The sequence below is a fragment of the Mus musculus genome, chromosome 8, assembly GCF_000001635.26.
Source record: "Mus musculus strain C57BL/6J chromosome 8, GRCm38.p6 C57BL/6J".
Lineage (NCBI taxonomy): Eukaryota > Metazoa > Chordata > Mammalia > Rodentia > Muridae > Mus > Mus musculus.
This window is the reverse complement of record NC_000074.6, coordinates 42254839-42279706: the sequence shown is the minus strand read 5'-3', so window position 1 is coordinate 42279706 and position 24868 is coordinate 42254839.

The window sequence follows — 24868 nt, the reverse complement described above, 5'->3', positions numbered from 1 at the left end:
AAAGATCCTAAGTTCAATTCCCAGCAGCCACATGGTAGCTTACAGCCATCTGTAATGTGATCTCATGCCCTCTTCTGGTGGGTCTGAAGATATATATATATATATTACATAAATCTTTTAAAAATGCATTTTGTTTCCTCCATTAGTAAGTTTTAAAAAGGTTAATCAAGAGACTGGATAATTACTTCTACCACTTAATAATCTCTTAGATTTCTTCAAAATCTAACATTTATATGCTGTAAAATTTCTCATATAATTTTTCCACAATTTTCTTTTTAATTTTTTCATATAATATAACCTGATCATAGTTTCCTCCATCTTAACTCCTTTCACATATTCCCAACTTTCAACTCACCCAAATCCACACCCTTTATTCTCTCTCTCTCTTTGCAAACAAACATAAAACAAAAACAATAATAAGAAACACACTCACAAAATCTCAATAAAAAACTAAATAAACAAAGCTGTAAACTAAACTATACAAGAAGCAAAAGAACAGTAACACACACACATACACACACACACACACACACACACACACACACACACACACACACACGTCCAAACAAAAAAGTCTACAAAAGTACCATTGAGTTCATTTTATGTTGACCATCTATGACTGGGCATAGAACAGCCCTTAAGTGTGACCCAGTGAGACTCAATTTGAGTAAACAATTTTTTCCTCTCCAAACAGATGTCAGTTGGAGTTAGCTCATGGTTAGGGATGGGAGCTCATGTCCACTTTCTACTCTCAGCACTATCATCCCATCTGACTTGGACCTCAGAGTGACATTATACTCTTTCAAGATTCTCTTGTATCACCAAGTAATTTTCTCAAGATAAAAACACTATAAAAATCCAGAGAGAAAAATCATTCAGTTGTTTTGTCTATTTGTTTCACTAAACTGGGAATAATAAATTATCATAGTTTTTATTTAGGCTATGAATAAAATTTCATATTCACCCTTAGTATATAGACCTAATGAAAAGTATTGTTAGGAAAAATGATGAACTTAGAGCACTCGTGGTTGAAAATTATTTTACCACAGAAGGTTTGTTTGTCTTTTTTTTTCATTTTAGAATATTTGACTAGCACACAAAAATAGACTAGCATTTGAATTATCAATCAATAAATTAAAATTAATTATTTTCATTATCTTAAAAGCCATGCTCGAGCAATAATGGGATAAAGTTTGTGGGAGTAATCAACACATAACTAATTTGAATAACGCCCACAATGCCCACCCAATGCTTGGGTGACCAAGAACAATAGACTAGATATCCTAGGGATCAAAAGTAAAACAAAAAACTACTGACTAAAGAAAAGTTATAGGAATAAAATGATTCCTGATGATATTCTGTCATAGATCAGTGGGGTTTTGTTTGCTTGTTTTCTTTTTTTTTTTCAGCCAGCACCAGAGAAGCTTCCCCCTGCATCAGATGGGACCAAACATGGATATCCACAGCCAGACATTATGCACAAAGTTAGAAACCTTGGAACACTCAGCCCTGAATGGTATGTCTCCATCAAATCCCTCCCTCCCCTCAGAGATCAGGGAACCCCATGGAAGATGAGGCAGAAACAGTGTTAAGAGCCAGAAAGGATAGAGGACACTAAGAAAAGAAGTCCTTCAAAGTCAACATGAGCAGAGTTCCTATGAACTTACAGACACTAAAGGAGTGTGCACAGGGCCTGCATGGAATTGCACCAGGTCCTCGCTTACATAGTATGGCTTCTACTTTAATGATTTTATGAAATTTCGTAGTGGGTCTCAGATTCTTGTGCCTTCTCTTTGGTTCTTCTCCAACTTCAATGTAATATTTGTTTTATTTTATGATATTTTATTATCACTAAAGAATTGAATAAGTGAATAAAACCCTAAACACTGAGGCAACGGTTAAAAGTGGAACTGCCATTTATATCTGCTGGGAAAGGAGCAAAATATCAGTTTTCTCAAATGGAATGACATTGGGTATATCAACCACTCTGGGAAGGACTCATGTTCACAAGTGGTCAACCAGCATACAATAGACTCCACATGGTTTATTTGTTTGGTTCTATGGTGTCTTCTCTTGTGTGTGTATTTATTTGTTTGTTTTTCGTTTGTTTGATTCCTACTTATTTAAACATGTCTTGTTAATAATTTTATTTTGTTGTCTTGTTTTGGGGAGCATTGTGGTTATTTATGTTCTGTTTATTTTGGATGAAGAACTTAAAATTTTGTGGGTAGGGAGTGGAGAGGGGCCTGGAATGACTTGGAGGAAGAGAAGAATATGATCAAAATATACTTAAATTTAAAAATTGTTTGAAATGGTATAAAACTTAATATAAAAGAAAAAGGCTGCTCTACTGATACTAATATTTTTATAAAGTTAGTGTTAATATCCACACTTGTGAAAACAACACATGAGGTATTAAGGTGGCCTCCATATAAAACAAAAATATAAATATTGGTGAATTTAACATTGAAGAGTTTTCTCTCATTTAGAAATCAGGAGGTTTAAACTATAAAGCTGAAAGAAAGAATTCATGAATTCATTGTAAAACAAGACTGGTCATCTCCACTCTTGTCAGAGCATGTGAGCCTCATGAGCAATTTTTTTTATAACCTAAAATAGGCATATGAAACTTAGTCAGCACTGCATTTAGTCAACAACAAAGATAAATATGAAAAGCATAGTTATTTAATTCCTCCCCATATGAGCCCTTAAACAGCCTTTGGAGATATTCTACACAATACTTCTGCTTATAAAACGCATACATGAATTTAGATGCAGGCATTAAACTGACTATAAAAGAGACTGGAAAGTCCACATCATGACAGTAAAACCAACCTCAAATGATACTTCAAATACTGCTCTAATTTTAAATCTTTTTCCAAGAGAGTCAACTACAAGTAAATTCATGAAGATGTATGTGCCTTGGTTGGCTCATTTGTAAAATAAAGAAAGAAAATCTGCCCTTGACATCATGGAAGATAATGGTAATAACAGGAATACCAGATGTTGAATGTTGTGCAGATTTACCAATTTAGCTGTGCATAGAGTTTTAAAAGAAATCTCCAATGATTACTTATTATTATTATTATTATTTCGTCAGTGATGTCTTAGAATTGAATGGGCTTCAACATCATTTCCCTGAATTAATAGTGTTTATAAAGAGTCCACATATCAAAAGGCTAAGACGTCCCTGTCTTGGGACTCTTGACTTCCGTGTTACCTTTGCACACATGGTGTCATTTTTATCTTCTTCAGGGACTGCTTTTGCTTATGTTTTGTTTCTTGGTTGGTTAGTGGCTTGTTTTCTTTTGTTACTCTTTGAGAATAGACTTCATCAACAAATTATTTTCTTCCAGTTAAAACCCATACTCTTCTATTAACATTGCATTCATAACAAATACACAAATTATAAGACAACTGAGTTAAATATAAATGTCCTTCACCAGTCTTCTTGAGCTACAGCCAACTTAAATGTGAGCATCTGGCACATGGAAATGTATCAAAAGATTAACTATGTTGACTAAGACAGAGTTTTTACTAAAATAAAAAGAATAAAAAACCATTACACTATGATATCATGGCTCTGTAAACACCAGTTCTAGACATTTGGCAGTTCTTTAAATGATTTAATCATTGGCAAACAATATAGTTTTGGTACTGATGCATAATCCTTGGCTATCCATCAATCGAGAGAATAATTCCTTTGTTCATTTTATTCCTCTGGAATATAATGTGCTACCTTCATGCATGACCTGCCTCAAGAGCTGCATTTTGTTTTGTTTTGGTTTTTTGTTTTGTTTTGCTTATGTTCTGCTTCTTGATTAGTTAGTGGCTTGTTTTTTGTTTTTGTTTTTGTTTTTGTTTTTGTTTTGTTTGTTTGTTTGTTTGTTTGTTTGAGACAGGGTTTCTCTGTATATTCCTGGCTGTCCTGGAACTCACTTTGTAGACCAGGGTGGCTTCGAACTAAAAAATCTGCCTGCCTCTGCCTCCCGGGTGTTGGGATTAAAGGCATCCACACCATCATGCCCGGCTCTGCTTTTTTTTTTTTTTTTTTTGGATACTTTCTTTATTTACACTTCAAATGTCTTCCCCCTTCCAGGCCTCCCCTTTGGGAACCCCCTATCCCATCCCCAATTCCCCTGCCTCTATGAGGGTGCTTCCCAACCCATCCACCCATGTCTGTCTTCCCTCTGTGGCATTCCCCTACACTGGGGCATCAAACACCCTCAGGCCGAAGGGCCGCTCCTCCCACTGATGTCCATCAAGGCCATCCTCTGCTACATATATGGCCAGAGCCATGAGTCCCTCTATGTGTATCCTTTGGTTGGTGGTCCAGTCCCTGGGAGCTCCGGAGGTCTGGCCAGCTGGCACTGTTGTTCCTTCCATTGGGCTACAAACTCCCTCAAGAGCTGCATCCTTAAAATGAATATATAAAGTAAAATATTTTAATGTCATTACTCAAATGAACAACATGCCTAATATACCTTAAGAGTTTGCATAGACAAATTGACTTCTAAGTAGCAAATCGAAACTATTGCTAATACAACATCAAGAAGTACGAATAGTAAGGAAAAAACTTTAGAATTCATATCACAGAGTTTCAAGAGGATGATTAATCATTTAACATTCTGAGTAACAAGAGATAGTTGTGAAACCTGCAGAAAGATAAATACTACAAAATTTTGTACTTTGTATGTTAGCGACACATTTTTCTTCAAAAATCCTTGTTCATTTCTCTTCCTACAAACAAATATCTGTAAGAGTACATTTTCAAACATTACAGTATCTGCCACTCATGGTCACCCTGTGATTTCTTTCAATTTCCCAAATTTCAACTTAAATAGGTAGTGTTTATTTTATATTTACTCTAGATAGTTAACACAAACAGTACTGTGTACACCATCCTCAGAATATGATTTGATTAGTATATTGTACTAATTAATAAATTGTTTCAGTAAACAGAAATTGTACATTTACAAGTCCATGAGTATTGACTGAGAGTTGAGCATCTGTACACTAGATTAGGAGTTAACTGTTGTTCCATGTGCTCAGAGAGTTGAGTATTACGGAAAATGATCATCCTTATCATGAACATTCCTGAAAATAAAGTTCCAATAAAATTCATTCCTATTCTTATTGGTACACATACCTGCAAACTTTTACCCAATTCCTGCATATTTATAATTAGTCACACATTACTCATTTAGAACACTCTCTTCCATCAAATTTAATTGTCACCTTTGTAAATGTATAGCCCCAATTATGTTACTTTTTGCCCATCTTAGCCATCCCATTGTCCTTTTTTATTTTCACTAAATTTTTACAGGCACTAGAATACTGGATATTTGGTTGTTTCTTGTCCATTTAATATGACTGTAATTAAAAGCAACATCATTTTCCTCCATTACGTTATCATTGTCTAATTGCTTGGCCAGTTCCTGGAAAGTTGAATTTCCATAACTGCTGGCTGCATGTAAGACTAATCATATAAACCTTCTGAGCTCTGTCTCCTACCTGGCCATACTCCCTGGATGGTATCCTGTCTCCACTTTTGCCCTCACCTAGGCCATTCTCCTAATTCCTGCTATATGTCCATTTCCAAAGGCTAAGCTGACCGTGCTGTTTAAATTCCTGTTTAAATGTGTTTAGCCTTGGCTCTTCCTTGAGCATCAAACCATATTTCCTGGGCCCTAAGCTTCAGATTTCCATACAAGTGTCATCCTCTTGAGAAAACTTTTCAGAAAAATTTCAGCACATCATTAGGATTACCAATATAGATAATCTACCAGTTGAGACTTTTATCTTTTATTTAAAGTCATTGTAGCATTATTTGATTAAAATTGATTTTCTCCACTACTACATTTTAAAGACCAATGGAGTTACAAATAGTTTTTATGTATCATTATTCACTATTGATTTGAATCAAGTGAATAATTAATTACTACTGCAGTCCTATTGAAAAATAATGTGAATACTGCATCGAGACATTTGAGACTATACGGACATATTCATACCTTTGCATGAAAAGTATTTACATTTGAGTAGGGAAAAATTAAATGACCTTAACTAGTAGTTTTATTTGCCCCAGTGCACTTGTACAACATACTAAATTTACTTAAATCATACAATATTGAAAAGTATGATTACTATCTCAATAAAAGGAATTTGAGCAGAATCTTTACCATATTGATAATACATATCATTGCTGTTTTAAACAAAATGACCCTACACAAATGTACAGAACATATATTATCTCTAGTGCATGGTATTATGTTTAAGAATCAGGGTTTGTGGGTTTTTTCATTTTATAAAAAAAAAACTATTTATTAGGTTTGTCCTATCAATCAGCAATATTATACATTAGAACTGTGTTTTCAAAAGGATTTCCTTTCTACATGAAGACTGTCTAGGGGGCCTCTGCATCTGTCCCCATTTGCTTCAGGAGAAAGCTTCTCTGATGATGACTGGTTAAGACACTGATCTATGTGTATAGAAGAATATTGCCAGAAGTCATTTTCTTGATACTTTTTATTTTAGACCAGTACTCTTTGGTTTTACCATAGGTCTCTGGGCCATTCAGTCTCTGGTTCTTGCATGAGTACCATCTTGTGGAGTGGGACTTAAGTCAAATCAGACATTTGTTGGAAACTCCCAAAAGTTCTCCATTACTATTGTCCCAGCTTAATTTTCAGGCAGGACAGATTATATTGGTCAAAGAATGTGACTGGTTTGTCCAAGTTTCTATCTCAACAGCCTGCAAAGTGCCTCCCACAACCTAGAAGACTGGAAATAGGGGTGAGGGCTCTAATTAGGCACCAGATCAACTCCTTCATTTTAAATGAGTTGGATGAGAGTTATCCTTGGCAATGGACCCCACTTTTAAGAAGATAAGAGCATGCATGAGTAGCTAGAGAGATCGGTGCCTTAGGGGTAGACCTACTTCTATTATTCTACCAAATGAACATAATAATAAACATATTGCTAAATTATTGATTCTCACACCCACACATTAGTGTTCTCTCAATCCTCATTAAAGAAGCTTCCCTTTAAAGGGATTGTGATTAACAAAGAGACCTACAACTGGTCAAGGTATAAAGATTAAGAATCTCAGTCCTGAGCCCCAGGCTACCTTCCCAGCGGACTCCCCCAACACCCGCACGGGCCCACACAGGATTCCCCACGGGATCCTAAGACCTCTGGTGAGTGGAACATAGTGCCTGCCCCAATCCAGTCGCACCGAACCTGAGACCACGGGAAATAGGGAAGCAGGCTACCCGGGCCTGACCTGGGGCACAAGCCCCTTCCACTCCACTCGAGCCCCAGGGTACCTTGCCAGCGGACTCGCCCGACACCCGCAAGGGCCCACACAGGATTCCACACGGGATCCTAAGACCTCTGGTGAGTGGAACACATCGCCTGCCCCAATCCAATCGCACAGAACCTGAGACCGCGGGAAATAAGGAAGCAGGCTACCCGGGCCTGACCTGGGGCACAAGCCCCTTCTGCTCCACTCGAGCCCCAGGGTACCTTGCCAGTGGAGTCGCCTGACACCCGCAAGGGCCCACACAGGATTCCACACGGGATCCTAAGACCTCTGGTGAGTGGAACAAAACTTCTGCCAGGAGTCTGGTTCGAAAACCAGATATCTGGGTACCCTCCCTGCAAGAAGAGAGCTTGCCTGCAGAGAATACTCTGCCCACTGAAACTAAGGAGAGAGCTACCCTCCCAGGTCTGCTTATAGAGGCTAACAGTGTCACCTGAAGAACAAGCTCTTAACAGTGACAACTATAACAGCTAGCTTCAAAGATTACCAGATGGCGAAAGGCAAACATAAGAATCCTACTAACAGAAATCAAGACCACTCACCATCATCAGAACGCAGCACTCCCACCCCACCTAGTCCTGGGCACCCCAACACAACCGAAAATCTAGACCCAGATTTAAAAACATTTCTCATGATGATGATAGAGGACATCAAGAAGGACTTTCATAAGTCACTTAAAGAATTACAGGAGAGCACTGCTAAAGAGTTACAGGCCCTTAAAGAAAGGCAGGAAAACACAACCAAACAGGTAGAAGTCCTTAAAGAAAAACAGGAAAACACATCCAAACAGGTGATGGAAATGAACAAAACCATACTAGAACTAAAAGGGGAAGTAGACACAATAAAGAAAACCCAAAGCGAGGCAACGCTGGAGATAGAAACCCTAGGAAAGAGATCTGGAACCATAGATGCGAGCATCAGCAACAGAATACAAGAAATGGAAGAGAGAATCTCAGGTGCAGAAGATTCCATAGAGAACATCGACATAACAGTCAAAGAAAATACAAAATGCAAAAGGATCCTAACTCAAAACATCCAGGAAATCCAGGACACAATGAGAAGACCAAACCTACATATAATAGGAATTGATGAGAATGAAGATTTTCAACTTAAAGGGCCAGCTAATATCTTCAACAAAATAATAGAAGAAAACTTCCCAAACATAAAGAAAAAAATGCCCATGATCATACAAGAAGCCTACAGAACTCCAAATAGACTGGACCAGAAAATAAATTCCTCCCAACACATAATAATCAGAACAACAAATGCACTAAATAAAGATAGAATATTAAAAGCAGTAAGGGAGAAAGGTCAAGTAACATATAAAGGAAGGCCTATCAGAATTACACCAGACTTTTCACCAGAGACTATGAAAGCCAGAAGAGCCTGGACAGATGTTATACAGACATTAAGAGAATACAAATGCCAGCCCAGGCTACTATACCCGGGCAAACTCTCAATTACCATAGATGGAGAAACCAAAGTATTCCACGACAAAACCAAATTCACACAATATCTTTCCACGAATCCAGCCCTTCAAATGATAATAACAGAGAAAAGGCAATACAAGGACGGAAATCATGCCCTAGAACAAGCAAGAAAGTAATCCCTCAACAAACCAAAAAGAAGACAGCCACAAGAACAGAATGCCAACCCTAACAACAAAAATAAAAAGAAGCAACAATTATTTTTCCTTAATATCTCTTAATATCAATGGACTCAATTCCCCAATAAAAAGACATAGACTAACAGACTGGCTACACAAACAGGACCCAACATTCTGCTGCTTACAGGAAACCCATCTCAGGGAAAAAGACAGACACTACCTCAGAGTGAAAGGCTGGAAAACAATTTTCCAAGCAAATGGTCTGAAGAAACAAGCTGGAGTAGCCATTCTAATATCGGATAAAATCGACTTCCAACCCAAAGTTATCAAAAAAGACAAGGAGGGGAACTTCATATTCATCAAAGGTAAAATCCTCCAAGAGGAACTCTCAATTCTGAATATCTATGCTCCAAATACAAGGGCAGCCACATTCATTAAAGAAACTTTACTAAAGCTCAAAGCACACATTGTACCTCACACAATAATAGTGGGAGACTTCAACACACCACTTTCACCAATGGACAGATCATGGAAACAGAAACTAAACAGGGACACAGTGAAACTAACAGAAGTTATGAAACAAATGGACCTGACAGATATCTACAGAACATTTTATCCTAAAACAAAAGGATATACCTTCTTCTCAGCACCTCACGGGACCTTCTCCAAAATTGACCATATAATTGGTCACAAAACAGGCCTCAACAGATACAAAAATATTGAAATTGTCCCATGTATCCTATCATACCACCATGGCCTAAGGCTGATCTTCAATAACAACATAAATAATGGAAAGCCAACATTCACGTGGAAACTGAACAACACTCTTCTCAATGATACCTTGGTCAAGGAAGGAATAAAGAAAGAAATTAAAGACTTTTTAGAGTTTAATGAAAATGAAGCCACAACGTACCCAAACCTATGGGACACAATGAAAGCATTTCTAAGAGGGAAACTCATAGCTCTGAGTGCCTCCAAGAAGAAACGGGAGAGATCACATACTAGCAGCTTGACAACACATCTAAAAGGTCTAGAAGAAAAGGAAGCAAATTCACCCAAGAGGAGTAGACAGCAGGAAATAATCAAACTCAGGGGTGAAATCAACCAAGTGGAAACAAGAAGAACTATTCAAAGAATTAACCAAACGAGGAGTTGGTTCTTTGAGAAAATCAACAAGATAGATAAAACCTTAGCTAGACTCACTAAAGGCACAGGGACAAAATCCTAATTAACAAAATCAGAAATGAAAAGGGAGACATAACAACAGATCCTGAAGAAATCCAAAATACCATCAGATCCTTCTACAAAAGGCTATACTCAACAAAACTGGAAAACCTGGACGAAATGGACAAATTTCTGGACAGATACCAGGTAGCAAAGTTGAATCAGGATCAAGTTGACCATCTAAACAGTCCCATATCCCCTAAAGAAATAGAAGCAGTTATTAATAGTCTCCCAGCCAAAAGAAGCTCAGGACCAGACGGGTTTAGTGCAGAGTTCTATCAGACCTTCAAAGAAGATCTAATTCCAGTTCTGCACAAACTATTTCACAAAATAGAAGGAGAAGGTACTCTACCCAACTCATTTTATGAAGCCACTATTACTCTGATACCTAAACCACAGAAAGATCCAACAAAGATAGAGAAGTTCAGACCAATTTCTCTTATGAATATCGATGCAAAAATCCTCAATAAAATTCTCGCTAACCGAATCCAAGAACACATTAAAGCAATCATCCATCCTGACCAAGTAGGTTTTATTCCAGGGATGCAGGGATGGTTTAATATACGAAAATCCGTCAATGTAATCCATTATATAAACAAACTCAAAGACAAAAACCACATGATCATCTCGTTAGATGCAGAAAAAGCATTTGAAAAGATCCAACACCCATTCATGATAAAAGTCTTGAAAAGATCAGGAATTCAAGGCTCATACCTAAACTTGATAAAAGCAATCTACAGCAAACCAGTAGCCAACATCAAAGTAAATGGAGAGAAGTTGGAAGCAATCCCACTTAAATCAGGGACTAGACAAGGCTGCCCACATTCTCCCTACCTTTTCAACATAGTACTTGAAGTATTAGCCAGATCAATTCGACAACAAAAGGAGATCAAGGGGATACAAATTGGAAAAGAGGAAGTCAAAATATCACTTTTTACAGATGATATGATAGTATATATAAGTGACCCTAAAAATTCCACCAGAGAACTCCTAAACCTGATAAACAGCTTTGTTGAAGTAGCTGGATATAAAATTAACTCAAACAAGTCAATGGCCTTTCTCTACACAAAGAATAAACAGGCTGAGAAAGAAATTAGGGAAACAACACCCTTCTCAATAGTCACAAATAACATAAAATATCTCGGCGTGACTCTAACTAAGGAAGTGAAAGATCTGTATGATAAAAAGTCTCTGAAGAAAGAAATTAAAGAAGATCTCAGAAGATGGAAAGATCTCCCATGCTCATGGATTGGCAGGATCAACATTGTAAAAATGGCTATCTTGCCAAAAGCAATCTACAGATTCAATGCAATCCCCATCAAAATTCCAACTCAATTCTTCAACGAATTAGAAGGAGCAATTTGCAAATTCATCTGGAATAACAAAAAACCTAGGATAGCAAAAACTCTTCTCAAGGATAAAAGAACCTCTGGTGGAATCACCATGCCTGACCTAAAGCTTTACTACAGAGCAATTGTAATAAAAACTGCATTGTACTGGTATAGAGACAGACAAGTAGACCGATGGAACAGAATTGAAGACCCAGAAATGAATCCACACACCTATGGTCACTTGATCTTCTATAAGGGAGCTAAAACCATCCAGTGGAAGAAAGACAGCATTTTCAACAATTGGTGCTGGCACAACTGGTTGTTATCATGTAGAAGAATGCGAATCGATCCATACTTATCTCCTTGTACTAAGGTCAAATTTAAGTGGATCAAGGAACTTCACATAAAACCAGAGACACTGAAACTTATAGAGGAGAAAGTGGGGAAAAGCCTTGAAGATATGGGCACAGGGGAAAAATTCCTGAACAGAACAGCAATGGCTTGTGCTGTAAGATCGAGAATTGACAAATGGGACCTAATGAAACTCCAAAGTTTCTGCAAGGCAAAAGACACCGTCAATAAGACAAAAAGACCACCAACAGATTGGGAAAGGATCTTTACCTATCCTAAATCAGATAGGGGACTAATATCCAACATATATAAAGAACTCAAGAACGTGGACTTCAGAAAATCAAATAACCCCATTAAAAAATGGGGCTCAGAACTGAACAAAGAATTCTCACCTGAGGAATACCGAATGGCAGAGAAGCACCTGAAAAAATGTTCAACATCCTTAATCATCAGGGAAATGCAAATCAAAACAACCCTGAGATTCCACCTCAAACCAATCAGAATGGCTAAGATCAAAAATTCAAGTGACAGCAGATGCTGGCGAGGATGTAGAGAAAGAGGAACACTCCTCCATTGCTGGTGGGATTGCAGGCTTGTACAACCACTCTGGAAATCAGTCAGGCGGTTCCTCAGAAAATTGGACATAGTACTACTGGAGGATCCAGCAATACCTCTCCTGGGCATATATCCAGAAGATGCCCCAACTGGTAAGAAGGACACATGCTCCACTATCTTCATAGCAGCCTATTTATAATAGCCAGAAGCTGGAAAGAACCCAGATGCCCCTCAACAGAGGAATGGATACAGAAAATGTGGTACGTCTACACAATGGAGTACTACTCAGCTATTAAAAAGAATGAATTTATGAAATTCCTAGCCAAATGGATGGACCTGGAGGGCATCATCCTGAGTGAGGTAACACATTCACAAAGGAACTCACACAATATGTACTCACTGATAAGTGGATATTAGCCCAAAACCTAGGATACCCAAGATATAAGATACAATTTCCTAAACACATGAAACTCAAGAAAAATGAAGACTGAAGTGTGGACACTATGCCCTTCCTTAGAAGTGGAAACAAAACACCCATGGAAGGAGTTACAGAGACAAAGTTCGGAGCTGAGATTAAAGGATGGACCATGTAGAGACTGCCATATCCAGGGATCCACCCCATAATCAGCATCCAAACGCTGACACCATTGCATACACTAGCAAGATTTTATCGAAAGGACCCAGACGTAGCTGTCTCTTGTGAGACTATGCCGGGGCCTAGCAAACACAGAAGTGGATGCTCACAGTCAGATAATGGATGGATCACAGGGCTCCCAATGGAGGAGCTAGAGAAAATACCCAAGGAGCTAAAGGGATCTGCAACTCTATAGGTGGAACAACATTATGAACTAACCAGTACCCCAGAGCTCTTGACTCTAGCTGCATATGTATCAAAAGATGGCCTAGTCGGCCATCACTGGAAAGAGAGGCCCATTGGACACGCAAACTTTATATGCCCCAGTACAGGGGAACGCCAGGGCCAAAAAGGGGGAGTGGGTGGGTAGGGGAGTGGGGGTGGGTGGGTATGGGGGACTTTTGGTATAGCATTGGAAATGTAAATGAGCTAAATACCTAATAAAAAATGGAAAAAAAAAAGAATCTCAGTCCTAAATAGGATCCTAAATTATACCCCTTCACTCAAAATCTCAGGATCTATTGCAAGGAAGGGGTGATGAAAACTGAAAGATCCAGAGGCAATGAATGACAACAGGGAAGTTGTACATTCAAACTCAACAGTCATGACAGCATATGATTGATCTATGCAATCACATGACAGACTAAATCTGAGGACGGAGGAGAGGAGGAAGGCATGAAGGCCCACGTCTAGCCAAGGAGCTATTTGTAAATGATAGCTGCCAGAAGAGGGAGAGTTTGAATTATTTAAGGGTGTGGTTCATGGTAGATTTGACTCTCTCTGGTAGATGGCCACTCACCTATGAGTATATAGGCAGCACTAGTGGGACTTGATGGATTTAAGAAAAATGGCGGAGCAAGGTTGTGTGGTTGGGGAATGGGTAAGGGCCGCTGGGTAGAAACGGATGAGGATGAATATGAACAAAATACGCCAATGTGTAAAACTCTCCAGGAAACATAATAAAACGAACGTATTTTGAAAGAAGTCATGAGAAAGGTGTCTGTAAAGCCCCACTCTTCTCTTTTACATCAAGCACTGGACCATTAGCTGCTGCTAACTATATGACCTCATTGTGTGTGGAGTTGATGACAGGCACATGCCTGAAAATAGAATTTATGCTGCCTAGCTATAACACTAAACTTCTCTTCTGACAAAAGAAAGGAGAAACAATAGTAAATTCCACAAAAACAAAACAAAACAAAAACCCCAATTCTATTTTTTTAATGAAATGAAAAAAAAATTGCTTGCCATGGCACATGCTAACAGAAGCTTGTGCCCATTCTCTCTAGATGGACCCTGTGCTCCTTATAGATGTAACCAGTTTGCTCCTTATAGGCAGTGGGTTTACATATTACCTCTAGACATGCCTGTCTGCTATGCCCTCAAAGTCTTCCCATCTCCTTGAATACAATTGCAAGTGCTCAAAGTTCTCCCTCTGCTTCCTCCTGTCAGTACACAGTCAAACTCCAATACTGCTGTGTTCTACAGTAGGAGATTCCTAGCATCATCCTGTCTTTCATTTACCTTTGCGTCAGGACTCAGTGTATGTTCTATTTCATGTAGTCTATTTTCTTATAACATTTCAGGTTATTGGAAAAAGATACTAACTGCTTTGTCTACTAAACAATAACCGGTTTTATCTAAAGAGTATAATTAAAGGAAAGTGTTTGGGGAAACAATTATGCATGTAATTCTGATATGCATTTTCTCTATTTTCTTTAATAATCATTTTAGTATGCACAATTTATACAGTATTAATTTCATAAATGCATTGACTGGTTAAAGTTTACAGGACTTCAAATAATGACAATTCCCTAAGTTTGTTTTAATATTTTCTTTGGGCAGACAATTTTTAGCCAGTATGTTTTTGTTCTCTTCATGAGTTAAGGAAGAAAAATAATAAAAGTTTCTTTCTCAATTACATTGTTATCTTTTCAATAGATGATCATTCATTCTGTCCTCTAAAGAGAAAGTGTGATAAACTCTCCTTAGCTAGTATTTATGGTGGCATAAAACACTATTACCAACCAAACTTGTACAAGCATGATGTCCCTGAAAAGAATGAGCATTCAGACTGCTAGAAATGCAATTCCCTGATAGACCAACAATAATTCCTATACTGTCTGATGTCTACTAATACAAAATCACAATTGGCAAAGCAAAGATTAATTTCCTTCCTGGAATAATTCCAAGTTGTCTGAGCAGTTGAAAATTTTCTATTATGTACAAATGGATGATAATGCTTTCAGTGGTCATTCTTTGTGCATAATTCTTTAGTCCAGAAAAGAAAATACCTTAGAATTTTTTCCTAATAAAAATGTGGCGACTGTCTTCATGAAAATGAATACAGAAAAAATAATTCATACCAATTAGGTGTGGAACATTGATATAACTATTTGTCACAAAAGATAATAAAATGCTAAACAATCCACAACTATGAAAATATAAAAGAAATTTTTATGATAACATGTACAATTAGTGTAAAGTTTCTAGTATCAAATATCTAATAAGAAAATAGGTGATTTAGTTTCTACATATATCTATGCTGTATTCTTTCTGTTAAAACAATGAATCCAGAGTTTTAAGACATTCTGTGCAAGTTTTTCTTAATACCTATTATATTGACATTTAATTCTTATGATAGCTTTATTTTACTACATTTCTCATTAAAATTTTAAGTTTTACTGTTGTATCTCGGCAATTGTTGAGCATTGTTATATGATGATCCTGACAGTAAGACCCAGGTACTACAGGACTTTGAACTCTGGTCCTTATAAAAGAGTCAAGCATAGATCAGGAGACAATTTTATAATGTGTTTAATACACTATTTGCACTTAATCTCAGTGTGTTTATGAAATTGAGCCCCTCACCGAGCATACTTTTCAGGTTTGTAGAGTTCTATGTCAATTAGCAGTATTGTTTTTGTTTTTCCCAAATTCAACCATCTGAAGATATTTGAGGACTAGAGACTCAGACTTCAAATCAAACCACTGACTCAATGAAATAAAAATAAAAAAAATTTTAAAAAAACATGCTTTCACTTATAGAATAATAGAGTTCCAGAAATATTTGTTAGTCTAAGTGGTGCTTGAAATCTGTAATTTAAAGCAGTTACAAAGGCAGTTGTTCTAGCTTGTAGGTGACCACAGTGCTTCACCATTAAAATGCTTATTTGCATACTTACTGTTGACAATTAGATTGAGTCTAGGATCTAGGACAAGGCAGAGCCCATGTGTTTAGAGAGGACTTATAATAGCTACACAAGACTTTAATAAGTCTGAGAAGATTCCTGAAGGCACAACCTTTGCCAAGGTCACCTCAAACTCATGGTAACTGTGGAGCAACTAATAATTGGTGCTTACATCATTATGTACCTCTCTCAGAGTCTCCCAGAAGTCCTGTGTGAAAGGAGGAAAAAGAAAATGGATGATAATGTGTTCAGTTTCAACATATTATTATGCTATTTAACCACAAGTACTTCCAATACCCATAAAGTAAGAGCATACCATCGCCTTTCAGGCCACACAAAAAAATACTCTCTCATTCATCCTCAGTCACTGACTCCAACCTTCAAATTCTTATATAAAATGGTTAAAATAAGTCTAAGGCCTTGTATAAACAGTCCTTTATTAATTGTACAGGATCACACCCAAAGACTACAGTCAGATAGCTGACGCTTTGCTGGAGTCACAACCATGGTAGGATCCTACTTTAGTCAGGACTAAACTGACGAAATCTGGTTATAGGGAGTGTAAACATGCATCAAGTGAATGTGGTGTCTACCCTAGGAAACCCATTTAAGCATTCATGACTGGCATGTAAGGATGCTGGCATATAGCAGGCTGTTCCATTCATGTTGTTCATCATCAGATCTCTGCATCATAGAGTAAGTAATCCTCTTTTTAGTGTCAGAATGTGGTTCTGTACCTCTTAAAATCATCATCCTGTAATGTGTATATACCCTCTACAAAATATATATTTAACTGTGTATATATATATGTGTGTGTTATATATGTATATCTATATGCATGTCTGTCTGTCTGTCTGTCTGTATGTATGTCTGTATGTATGTATGTATGTATGTATGTATGTATGTATGTATGTATGTGTATGCAATCACCAACATGGTCTCAAGTAAGCAGTATCCTAAAGCTTTAAATATGTATCTTGGAAAAGGGATAACCAATGACCATGGTGAAATAGACTGTCCTGAAATAAAAGTATTTTCTAGGTTAGAAATTCCTCTATTGCTCTTCTAAAAATGAAATGCTAAAGCAACCACACACATTTCCACTATATTTTAATTACAACTATCAAAGGTTCTATATTGTCAGTGAAGACCAGCATCAGCAAAGCCCAATGAAGATCAGCAAAGAGCAGCAAGGCGACCCAATGTTAGGACATCGTATACTGTTGGGTTACACTTAATCCCCTTTCCAAACATCACATGGCCCCTCAAGCCTCTGCTCAAGCAAAACAGCACACATGCCTTTTTTTTTTTTTTGACAGCATCCAGAAAAATGTGTGTTAATTTTCTCACTGCTGTGATGATATACCTGATGAAGGAAAAGAATAAAATAAAAGGTTTTATTTTGGCTCAAAGTTTGCCAGAACTGTTTATCATGTTGGTCAAGGCACCCCAGCAAAGGCACAAGGCTGCCAGTCACACTGCACCCCTAGTCAGAGATGAACAACATTGCTACTTATGCCATGTACTGCCTGGTGTTATGTCAGCTTGACCCAAGCTAGAGTCATCTGAGAAGAGGGAATGTGAACTGAGAACATGTCTATATACAACTCTAGCTATAGACATATTCTTAGTAAGTTATTAATGTGGGATGCCCTAGCCTATTGTGGATGGGGACACCTCTGAGCCAATGGCTCCCAGTACAGGGGAATGCCAGGGCCAAAAAGGGGGAGTGGGTGGGTTGGGGAGTGGGGGGGTTATGGGGACTTTTGGTATAGCATTGGAAATGTAAATGAGCTAAATACCTAATAAAAAATGAAAAAAAAAAGAAAAGAAAAAGGGCTGAGTAACCCATAGGAACAAGCCAATAGTAAGCAGCATTTCTCCATGGCTTCTTCATGAGCTCCTACCTCCAGGTTCCTCTGTTCTGGTTTGGGTTGTTGCCTATGCTTCTCTCAGTGGGCTATGATTTTCAATATGTAAGCCAAACAAACCCTTTCCTCAAAATATGATTATGGTCATGGTGTCTCATCACAGCAGACCCTAACAAAAGACCCTTCACTTAGCTTTTTTTCCTCTGTCAAGTACCCCCTTCCATAGAATGATTGTCCCCAGGCACTGGGTGGTTCTCTCCTCTTTAGTTAAGTATCTCTGAAAAGATCCTCATTGACATAAGCAAAACTGTGTCCTCACAGTGATTTTAAATCCAATAGAGTTGACAATTTTTTACCAACCATCACAAACCCCACGAAACTATAACCCTATTTATTTTGAGCCAAATGTCATAAGAACTTTACACATAACAGTTTTGTTACATATGGGCTATAAATAAAAAAGTGCTAACACCTTTTATGGTAAATATGTACTTCTTCAAAAAGTTAGAATATTGAAATAAATCTTCACTATTCTAATGGGAATTATTAATAAAAAGGCTACATAAAAAGATGACAAATGGAGGGAGATACATCTCATCTTACCATAGTTTGGACTTAATGTCTAAAATCCTTAAATACTTTGTCTTGAATTCAGCTTTGTATCATATGTTAGACTATAATTCACTTATGTTTCTGAGAAAGTAGGATCATATGTCTTTAAGGCACTATTCTAGATTAAAATGCCATTTGTGCTCCAATAAAAACACAAACCTTGTATTCCAAAGTTTGAGTCAGAGTTTTCCAAGTTTAAAAAAAGAAATCACTGATTTAGTCAATCAAATCTTCTGTAAAACAGTTAAAAATTTCAAAAATCTCTATAGAAGAAACACTGTAGCTTTAAATAGTTACCTGTGAGTGACAGAACAACATTTAATAACCACATTGAAGACACAAACACAGAATAAAAGGGAGGTGGAATTGAATCTGGTCAGCACTAGGGTGTGACAGAAGTGCCATGAAATCATCAACTCAAGGCAAAGTGCAGTGTAATTGCAAAGCCAGGCACAGATGCTGAAGAACACAACCAAACAATACTACAATAAAAGATTAAAGAAAGGCAGGTAATTTATATTCTGGGGAGAGAGAGAGAGAGAGAGAGAGAGAGAGAGAGAGAGAGAGAGAGAGAGAGAGAGAGAGAGAGAGACTCATGGGATACATGCAATATAGATACAGGAGTACTGAACAAGAAGTTTCATCATAAACTGCAGAAAGAACAGAAAAATAAAAATAAAAACAAAGCTGAGAAATGGAGAATTATCTTTCAAGGAGAAGAACTAAAGGTGAAGAAAAAACTGGACATGTGTGTTTAAAATGTGTTGGATTTGTCATTTTAAATTCTACTCAAATGAGAAAACGAAACTCAAACATGATGATAGGCCACTAAAATGTCCTGAAAACAGATTGGTAAATTGGTGGATATTTAAACTTGAATTCTTATTATAGTATTATTTAAATTTGTTCTTTTTAAAGAAGATAATGTTTATAAGGATTCACAGTGTCAGAAAACCTCATCTCCAAGTGTCACTCTTCTGACATACTTCCTTGATCAATACAATTCTAAGCATATCTATCAGTTAGAATATCTGTTTTCCTCTTCCATTGCCCCTGGAAATGCAAACTTGCATAACCACCTTTGACATCAATTTGATAGCTTCTCAGAAAACTGGAAAGAGTTCTATCTCAAGGCCCAGTTATTCCATTCCTGGGCATACACCCAAAAGATGCTCCACCATAGCACAAAGACACTTGCTCAACTTTGTTCATAGCAGCTTTATTCATAGTAGCCAGAAAATGGAAACAACCTAGATGTTCCTCAACTGAAGAATGGATATAGAAAATGTGGTACATCTACACAATGGAATACTATTTAGCTATTAAAATCAAAGACATCATGGATTTTGAAGGCAACTGGATAGAACTTGAGAATGTCATTCTGAGTAAGGTAACCCAATCACAAACGTACATCCATTGATGTACTCACTTACAAGTGAGTATAGCCATAAATTATAGTACACCGATGCTATACTCCACAGACCAAAAAAGCTAAACAAGAAGGACAGCTTAAATCTCACTTAGAAAGGGGAATAGAATAGTCATAAGACACAGATGGAGGGAGAGAATGGAGTGGGAAAGGGGGAGTTCATGATTAGGTATAGGAAGGACAGGAGGAATGGCTAGATGGCCATGAGAATGAATGGAAATCTGCAGCTAGGGGTGAGGTGGGGGCATCTCAAAGATGTGCAAGAGACCTGGAATAGGGAAGGCTCTTAGGAATCAATGGGAGTGACCTTAGCTGAGAATCACAGAAGTGGGACTATGAAACCTGAAGAGGACACCTCTCCATTGGAGTGGCAGGGACATCAGCCCACCCATAAAACTTCCAACCCCAAATTTATCTTGTATACTTGAAATGCAGGGACAGAGGATAGAACAGAGACTGAGGGAATTCCCAACCAATAACTGGACCAACTTGAGACCCATCCCATGGGCAAGTACTAGTCCCTGACACTGTTAATGATACTCTGTTATGCTTGCAGACAGGAGTCTAGCTAGTATGGCTGTCTTCTGAGAGGATAACCCAGCAACTGACTCAGACAGATGCAAACACCCACAGGGAAACAGTTGATGGAGCATGGGGACTCTTATGGGAGAGTAAGAGGAAGGATTGTGGGCCCTAGAGGTGAAACTCCAAAGGAAGACTAACCTGGACCCCTGGGGCTCTCAGAGACTAAGCCACCAACCAAAAAGCATAAACTGGTTGGACCTAGGCCTCCCTGCACATATGTAGCAGATGTGCAGCTTGGTCATAATTTAGGTCCTGAGCAACTGGAATGGAAACTATTCCCAAAGATATTACCTGTACATAGGATATCTTCTAACTGGGCTGCCTTGTCTGGCCTCAGTGAGAGAGGATGTGTGCCCAGCTATGCAGAAACTTGATGTGACAAGGTGGGGGGGATACCCAGGGGTACCCCCATCTGCTGAAGAGAAAGGAAGGGAGATGGAGGAAGGACTATGGGAAGGAACAGTGAGTGGGATGCAAAATGAATAAGTAAAAAAAAAATTAATTTAAAAAAGATGTGTTTTCTAAAACTTCATGTGAATTCAATGACTGTGTTGTTTTATAGCTTTGTTTTTTGAGAAAGCACCACAATATGTGGTCTGGGCTATCCTTGGACTCAAGATACTCCAATCTCTGGCTTTCGACTGCTAAAATTTGAGTCCTGTGTTACCACACCTAGTGTAGTTGATGTTCTCTTTCCATTACCACCACTAATTTATCCTCAATGACAGTAATTAATTCTCTTTAAAGAAGCTCCACTAAGGAATGCGTTCTCATTACAAAGGACACCCCAGCTCTCAGAAGCATCCTTAGTGTTTTAGGATAACCACTCAAACACACATACACTTACCCCCGCGCGCACACGCACACACACACATATGCACTATGCTACACTAATAGTGACAGGACACTTTGTGTCCTCAGGATTATTTCCTCCCATGGTCATTCTAATGTCTCCTGTAAAAATTTAGTTCTAGTACACAATGCCTTAATCCTATAACCAGGTGTTCACCCCCCCTTATTCTGATGTTTTGTGGGACATTTTAATCTGTTCTCTAAACTATGACTCACTGACTGAGAGAATTTATTTTTATTTCACATCTGGTTTATTGTATTTGTTTTTACTTTGGTAAACCTTGTATATATTGTTGCTCTAATCACTGAAAATTTTATTTTCTATATACCAATCGGACCTCAATTATTCAGTACTACTCTTTTCAGAAAGCATAAACATCTAATGGAAGCTTATTGTCATGGTGGGGTGGACATAGGTCTTTGTTCCTCTCGTGACCAAAATAAGACAGTTTACAAGCCACATACCCTTGAACTTTGGAATATATGGAGGGGAGGATACAGCCATCTGGAGCTCTGATGGCAATGACATAGCTGGAAAAAATAAACCTCTAACTCACTGACATGACATGCAGGCTTTCAACCTGTCATCCACACAGTCTCATCTTGTAGGACACAGAGATATGTAGCTATCCAAAAGCACACTTTAAGGCTGGGGAGATGGCTCAGTGAGTAAAGTACAGATAGATAGGTAGGTAGGTAGGTAGGTAGGTAGATAGATAGATAGATAGATAGATAGATAGATAGATAGATAGATAGATAGAATAAAACTTTTATATACATACTCTAAATACATACCCTAACATATAATTTATGAGTCACCAAACCCAAATATCTATCTTTAACCTCATTTGATTAAAAAATTTTAAACTTCTATCTCTATCTCAGGAAATAGTCTCTTTAAAATCCTAACAAATTTGAAATCTTCACATCGTATACTAGAAAACACAATAGGAGATATGAAGATTGGATGGCAGAAAATAAAGAACAGTAAACTGGAGAAGATTACTGAGTGAGTGATGTTTGTTCCACTTGTGACATTTGGGGACAAGTCAAAGACCACAGAACTCTTAGTTTCTGTTTCTCATTACCATTTGTGGTGTTTCCCTGCTTTAATAATGACACCCACACAGCCTGGATGGCTTTGAATTTAATGTTAGACCTTGTCATCTGCTGTCAAATGTGGTCAACATGAAAACTGGCCTGTCTGATGATATGCTATTCTTACTTGGTGATCTGATTTGTGAACGTAACAATTTGGTTTGGTTCTTAACCAATCAGTGATAGTGGTTCTACTTTTGCTTTGTCTCTCCTCAGCTTTCCACATAAGGAAGAGCTACATTACTTTTCAGGACATTTTTGGGTTGCATGAGAGGAATAAAAGCTTTAGAACTCATGAAGGACAGTCCATACTTTAACATAACCATGGGTGTGCTTCAGGGAGGAAGGGCCCAGAGGACTATGGTCCTGAGGACTTCATGATGTTACAGAGTTTCACTCTGCTGTTGCCTTCATGGTTATCCCTCATAATCTATGAGTGTTATGGAAATGCTAAGGTGGTTTCCAGGATCTCATTGGGCAGTGTCATTGACACAATAATAGTGATTGATCTTTTCCAAATATTGCCATTGGATTCCACCATCATGCCGAGAAAGAACTTAGAGATGTAGATTGTTAGCACACTTAGGTTAAAATGGTTCTGTTAGTGGCTTTGATATAAAACTCTTAGAGAAGAATTTATAATTCAGAAAGGCACTCTCTTGGTAATTGAGCTCAGAGAACAAGAACGGTGGCAGCTCGCCTAGCACTAGCTGATGTGCCTGTCCGGCTAAAGCTGGGCTGGTGATCAAGGTGATGAGTAACTTCTTGTACCCATTTTGCCCCCAGCTTCCTGATATGATTTAATAAAAAAGTGTTAATGAGTAGGTATTCACCCTGAGGATTTAAGGTAGAAATGACTGGTTTTCATATAAAAGTTTAGATGTGTGAATCCTTTAAGAATTTTTATAAGATTATTTTTTAAGGTAAATAAAATGATTGATTCTTTCTTTGCAACCTCAAATTGCAGACTGCCAGTAAAGGCACCAGCTGAGAAAAATACCTTGTTTGCTTACACTTTGTTAATCTATAAAAATTACTTCAACATGAATGTATGTGGGTCCTTGGGGATCATTTGGATTTTTCACCTATAATACATAAAATATTTAATCATGTAACTCTATTGGTGAACATGCTGTTTCTCATTTATACTTACTATAATCATTCACTTAAAGAAAAGTAAAATGTAATCACATTGTAATTTCTATACTACTTGAGAGATTCTGCTGTCAGATATAGGCTATGCTAGAGAAAAAAATTAAAGTTGGTAGAACCTTGCTTTTTCCATCAAGTAAGTGTGTGTGTGTGTGTGTGTGTGTGTGTGTGTTTGCATGCACATGTGCATACATGTTGTGTTGCTTTGCCCTTTTTGCTGGCCCCAGAACACGAAGTTTTGCTCCTTCAGAGAAAAATCTGCTGAGTGATTAGTGCCCACTCCATACATCTCCCTCAGTACCTGACCTATGGAAGCTGGCCTTCAGCACAGTCATAAGGGCATGTCCTTAGGCAAAGATGCACTTTCTTTTTCCAAATGTCTTAGGTGATATAAGAGAGAAATAATGAATGACCTTAAGAGCAGTATCAGGTGAGAAGTACTACATATTATAATAATGCATTATACATCAAAAAATTGAACTAGTAAATTTAGGAAAAGCAAGCATTATGGGTAAGCTTTTAAAGCAGATTTAAAATGGAGTCTGAGAATAGAGAGGGCTAATGAAGATGGGCTTTCTAGACAGGAGATTACGATGAATAGAGAAATATGTGTCCCCAGAATTTTAAGTACTTTGCCATTGGTGAAGAAGGAATGTGACAAGTGGAAATGTGGCAAAAATAGAGAAATGTGAAACTTCTTGATTACTTTGGTTTATAGGAAGTTGGTCTGGTGTTGCTTGTATTCAAATGCTGAATTCTGTACCCTAAGATCAGGTTGCTCCAAGATGAGCAGATCCTCACATATACCAGCTTTGGGTATGAAAATATTGTTCCCTAAGTTATCAATAATTGGTTAATAAAGATGCCAACAACCTATAACTGGGCAGCAGAGAGGTAGGTGGGGTTAAACATTCTGAGGCTTAGGATCTCAGGCAGAGACCACACAAGGAGAGAGGAGAAGAAGAAGAAGAAGAAGGAGGAGGAGGAGGAGGAGGAGGAGGAGGAGGAGGAAGAGGAGGAGGAGGAGGAGGAGGGAAGAAGAAGAAGAAGAAG